This window comes from Pungitius pungitius, chromosome 20 (genome assembly GCF_949316345.1).
Source record: "Pungitius pungitius chromosome 20, fPunPun2.1, whole genome shotgun sequence".
In the NCBI taxonomy this organism is placed as follows: Eukaryota; Metazoa; Chordata; class Actinopteri; order Perciformes; family Gasterosteidae; genus Pungitius; species Pungitius pungitius.
In genome coordinates this window covers 1,175,505-1,181,504 of record NC_084919.1, presented here as the reverse complement: position 1 = coordinate 1,181,504, position 6,000 = coordinate 1,175,505, and the positions used below count along the sequence as shown (strand labels likewise).

The following is a 6,000-nucleotide window of genomic DNA, read 5'->3' as shown; positions in this document are numbered from 1 at the left end:
CAGACTATTATAGTCTATTATAAGTTGAAATAGAAAATATACTTTTTGTAGAGTCATCTTGTTGTTAGCTAATCCAATAATAAAATAAACAATGATACCAATAAGGATGTTATGATTTTTGATTTAATATATTTATTCCCACAAATCTGAGTGAATGTACATACACACAGACACACAGGCAGGCAGACAGAAGGACGGGTCTCTCCAGAGGTGACCGGGGAACCCTGCTCTCTCCCTGCCGGCAGACAGAGCCTCCTCTCCGGCCACTGATCCTCCTTCCCGCCCCTCCCTCTGCCCTGGTTGCGCGCTGGGGGATCCGACGACGTCACATGAACACACACGCACGCACGCACACACGCACACGCAGTGTGCGCACACAGATACACGCCCTCTCTCTCTCTCTCTCTCTCTGCTGCTATTCTGGGAAGTGGCGTTTGGAATAACCCCCCGTGTGCGACCGTGTGTGTGCGCGCGTGTGTCTCCTGATTTCACCCTCACAACACACGCACACACACACACGCACACGCTGACAACACGAGTCGGACGCGCACATTCAGTGTCTGTCTGACTGCAGCGGCGGAGCTCCCGGCAGCAGAGACCCGGGCGGAGAGGATTTCTTCCATTTTTACGCGCAACTTTTTCCCCCCGTTCACCGCTGCGACTCTTCTGGATTTCCTCAACAACTCGTCCGCTGGCTGCCTTCCTCACCCCCACCCCCCCCCCCCGCCACCCTCTCCGAACGGACGACCGGACTCGGGTCCCCCCTGTCACCGGCGGGTCGCTTGTTGTCATCTTCGCACGGAGACGCGCGGACCGGAGCGCGGACGGAAGGTATGCGCGCGGCGGCGAGAAAACGAAAGCTTGTTCGCGTTGTGTCACGCCGACGCGTCCCCGGCGGCGGCGGCGGACATTACGGTCCGTCTCCACGGCACTTGATGCTTTTTGTTTAGCTTATAAGGGCAAGGCCGTGCAGGGGGAATACCCCGCGCACGCATCGCATTGCATGCAGATTACCCGGGTTGCGTAATATCCTGAGGAATTCGCAGTAGCCTGCGCGGCCGTGGCTGGCTGCAGGGGCCGGTGGGAGAGACACAGAGAAGGAAGGGGGGGGGGGGGGGTCGTGAAAGTGGAAGCTCGGAGGTGGGATTGAGCCCCAGGAAGGTGGATTTCTTTATTGTTCTGCATTTGTGCAAACCAGCTGTGGCCCGCATCTGGAGGTGGGGGTGTGGGGGGGGGGGGGGGCTCATAAAAGTTCAGGTGCAAACCTCCATAAGCTCTAAAAGTGAGTTGCAGCCGTGACCTCTGGTTGGTGTTTCCCTGTTGTCGCTGCAGCGACCAGTGTGACATGACATTAAAATGTTCAAGTAGAAGGCTTGTTGCCGCGAGCGCGTGCGTGCGCGTGTGTCTCCTAATGTCACAAAAGAGTTTAAAACGCAGAAAGGTGAGACTTTATCTTTTATGCTCACTGCTCGCTTCCTATGTTTGTGTGTGAGGGAGAGAGAGAGACAGAGAGAGAGAGAGAGAGAGAGAGGTGGGTGGTGCCTGGCTGGTTCCGGGAATGTTCCATGACGTGTTGCCGTCTAGAGAGGGGCCCCGGCCGGGGAGACTGCGACGCACGGCCCGGCCCTGCTGCTCCGTCTCTCTAACGAGCCCGTTGATAAAAAACAACAACAACTTCTCTCTTTAATGCATATCCAGCCGTGTCGCTGGAGCACGTCGCAAGTCTTTTTGATTGCGCGTCATAATCCTGTGATCCCATGCAGGAGAGCAACAGTGAGGTCAGAGGTCAAAGGTCGTTGTCGCTTGAGGACGCCCCAGGGTGTGTGTGTGTGTGTGGGGGGGGGAGTTTGAGGAACTCTGTGCTGCCCAGCTGCTGCCGACATGTCTGTTTGGGTTCTTTGATGTTTGATAAGTGGAAGGAAGCAGATTTAAAGCAGGCATTAACGATGAGGATTTGTGGTGCTGCGGATCATAAAACTCATGGTTTGGATCAGCGCAAAGGAAAATATAACTTTAAGAACTTTGGATTATTATTGATGATAGCTTTTTTTGTTTGATTATAGCAGCTGGTCTTTAAAGATAATTTTTGTCACTTTCCTAAAAAAATATTTCAGTTTGTAAACGGTAACAAATTGAAAATGTTATCCTTGTACTTTTTTATAGAAATTTAAATTTTTTTCCCCCAAAAACACACAATTCAAATGATAAGGAAATTAGATATTGTATTCTTCAATCTATTAAAACAAATATTTGCGTTGTTGTGATAACATCTCCTTCAAACTGTAAAATTTGATCACCAAATATACATTTTACCTATTACCTGTGAACACATCACGATAAGTTATAATGTTCTGATTTTCACTGAACAGACTTGAACGTATCACGATGTTCCTGAAGTGAGCCTCCGATGGTTAGCCGCTAACGGTGCGGCTAACAAGCTCTGGCACACTGGCAATAAGCGTCGAAGTAGCCTCCCATTAGCAAAGAAAACCAACATTAGTTTTAGTAAAGAAAACCAACGTTAGCTTTAGTAAAGAAAACTAATGTTACCGTTAGCAATGAAAACCAACGTTAGCTTTAATAAAGAAAACTAATGTTAACTTTATAAAGAAAACCAACGTTAGCTTTAGTAAAGAAAACTAATGTTAACTTTATAAAGAAAAACAAAGTTATCTTTAGTAAAGAAAACTAATGTTAACTTTATAAAGAAAAACAAAGTTATCTTTAGTAAAGAAAACTAATGTTAACTTTAGTAAAGAAAAACAACGTTAGCTTTAGTAAAGAAAACCAACGTTAGCATTAGTAAAGAAAACCAAGGTTAGCTTTAGTAAAGAAAACCAACGTTAGCTTTAGTAAAGAAGACCAACTAGCTGTGAGGTTTAGTCAACAAAATTACCAGCTGACTTTAGTGGTTCATCTGATTAAAAATATTGGGTAATATCCACCATCACTTATCTTAATTGACATGATAAAGGCCTCTTCAACATTTTAAGAACTTCACTTGTTAGCATTGCCAAACTACCTCCTTCACAGCTGGTGGAAGTTTGTATTTATCTACAGACAGAATATCTCAAATTTGACAAGATTTTTATTGGTTGTTTTCACAAACTATGTTCTAAATACAGGAGAACTTTCTTTGTTTGTTAAACGTCGGGATAAAGAGATTAAATTAAACTGCAGAGCTGCCAGAGTCCAATTTTGACGTGGTGTCATAATTAAACTTAATGTTGATATGGTTCATTGATTAAAAAGATACTTCATAGCAAATGTTGCCAGGGCTGTAAATAAGGAAATACATTTTAAGAAATAAAAGTATTCAAAATACAAATAAACGTGACTCACTAGTACTGGATAAACATGATCAATAATCCCTGGAAATCTTCCCTAAACAGTGGGTTTTATTCTCACACGTTCTCAAGTGTTTTGTGACATCTGTGTGCGTTTATGGTCCGTGGTTGGCCGACTTTAAACACCGAAGGTTTTATTTTTAGAAACAATGTGAAGCCGTGGAAGGAAAATGTGGAGCCGAAGTAAAGAGAGGCAGCACCGACGAAGGCTGTCTGAGAAAAAGCCACGTGCGGAAACTTTGTCCTGAATGTGTGTCGGTCACATGGTGTCAGGACACATTCTGTGCACGGCCGTGTGCACGTGGCGAACGTGCACGTAGGGGACCGGCCTACGGACCATCTGTCCCACCGCCGCTTCAGATGGCACACACACACACACAGACACACACTTACCAGAGTGGACAGGCGTACTGAGAACATGCAAGAGGTGTGAGTTGATTTTCTGCACTAAATATGAAATTAGTTCGCTTTTTTGTGCGTGTGAGGTACAATTATTGAAATGAAACACCTGCGGTCGGACAGCAGTAATCACTGTCCCACCAACGCTGTGTGGTGAGATGAGACAATGACGGCTGAAAATGGAGTAGCTGTAGTGTGTGTCAGGAGTGGACGTAGTTACTGTGACGTAGGCTGTTTGAATATGTGGACTGAAGAGGACGTAGAGACGCCAGATACGTCTCTGGTAACCTGTCAATCAGTATGTAGCCCCGCCATAAAGCATCTTTTGCTTTAACATCACGCTGCATTGAAGTAAGAAGTAGAGTCATTTCCTCAGAGACGTCTATGGGAGCAGAGGAGTCGCCCCCTGCTGGTCACTACACAGAAGTAGAGTCATTTTCTCATAGACGTCTATGGGAGCAGAGGAGTCGCCCCCTGCTGGTCACTACACAGAAGTAGAGTCATTTCCTCATGGACGTCTATGGGAGCAGAGGAGTCGCCCCCTGCTGGTCACTACACAGAAGTAGAGTCATTTCCTCATAGACGTCTATGGGAGCAGAGGAGTCGCCCCCTGCTGGTCACTACACAGAAGTAGAGTCATTTTCTCATAGACGTCTATGGGAGCAGAGGAGTCGCCCCCTGCTGGTCACTACACAGAAGTAGAGTCATTTTCTCATAGACGTCTATGGGAGCAGAGGAGTCGCCCCCTGCTGGTCACTACACAGAAGTAGAGTCATTTCCTCATAGACGTCTATGGGAGCAGAGGAGTCGCCCCCTGCTGGTCACCACACAGAAGTAGAGTCATTTTCTCATAGGCTTCTATGGGAGCAGAGGAGTCGCCCCCTGCTGGTCACTACACAGAAGTAGAGTCATTTCCTCATAGACGTCTATGGGAGCAGAGGAGTCGCCCCCTGCTGGTCACTACACAGAAGTAGAGTCATTTTCTCATAGGCTTCTATGGGGACAGGGGAGCTGATCTAAGGACAATAGAGGACTCATCTATAATATTCATAACATCCTGAAATCAAAGGATCTTGATGTATTAGATCTTGTCCACAGACGCTTTTGTCCTTGCGATGGACATTTTTCCGATCAACCAGCTTCTCGTCATGTCTCCTTGTCTCCTTGTCTCTGTGTCTCCGTCTCTCCCCGCAGGCTTTTGCATCAGATGGGATTGCGTTTGCATTTGCTGTCAATTAACACAGAGCAGACATCATAGCTGGAGGTTAACGTAGATGTACGGCATGGTGGGATGAAGTAACGCACACACGCACGCACACACACACACACACACATACACACACACACACGCACACACACAGTGCGTCTCTCATCACAGCTTGCACATCCCTCCAGTCTGTCTGTACACACTGATGAGCTACTTCAGCTTTTGATGTTCTGCTGCTGTGGAGTTTTAAAGTGACAGTTAATGGGTTTAAACTTACAGAAAGTGACCATGGCGGCCATCTTTTATAGACGCACACAACGCAACCTAACACAACGTAGCGCTGCTGCTGATTCCCCTGAAGGGAACGGCCAATGAAATCAAAGCATAAACAGGAGCTCATCTGATCAGTTTATCTCACTGAATGAGAGTGTGTGTGCGCGTGTGTGTGTGTGTGTGTGTGTGTGTGTGTGAGTGTGTGTGCGATCACCTGAGAGCTGCACAGGAACCTGAGAGTGCTCTGGTGAGCGAGGTCCTGACAGCCACGGCTGAATTATTGAGGCGTGCTCGCACACAAAGCTAACGCATCGTTCGACTCCTCCTGATCAACGGTCCCCCCGGGGTCGGGTTTTTATACCTGGTGGGGTATGAACACCTGGAGGGGGGACGGGGGGGGGAGGAGGGTGGCGACGTCTGAGGAGCAAATGGGAGTAGAGAAGGTAAGAGGCAGCGAGGAGAGGATGAGGAGGAGAGAGGAGAAAGGAAAAAAAGAAAAGAATGGAAACTATTGGAGCCGGGAGGAGACGAGAGAAAAGAAGAGAAAGAATCAAGGAGAGGTGACAAAAGCTGAGAAGTGGGGAAAACACAGGAGGAGGAGGAGGAGGAGGAGGAGTAGCAGTGAGAAGAAGAGTGAGAGGAGCAAACGAGGAGGAGAAGAGGAAGCAGGGGAGAGGGAGAGGAAGAGAAGGAGAAGAGGGGTAGAGGACTAGGACAAGAAAGAGGAAGAGGAGGGAAAGGAGGAGGATGAGGAGAGGAGATGGGTGAGAGGAG

General features: G+C 47.5%; 1 protein-coding gene across 2 annotated transcripts in view; it reads left to right on the top strand.

The window, feature by feature from the left end:
• Nucleotides 1–357: 357 nt before the first annotated feature.
• hivep2a (HIVEP zinc finger 2a) overlaps nucleotides 358–6,000 on the top strand; it is a 56,628-nt gene continuing 50,985 nt past the window's right edge. For both annotated transcript variants that reach the window (XM_037448752.2, XM_037448750.2), the window contains exon 1: nucleotides 358–831. The gene's annotated coding sequence lies outside the window, so the exon portion shown is untranslated. The remainder of the gene's footprint in view (nucleotides 832–6,000) is intronic.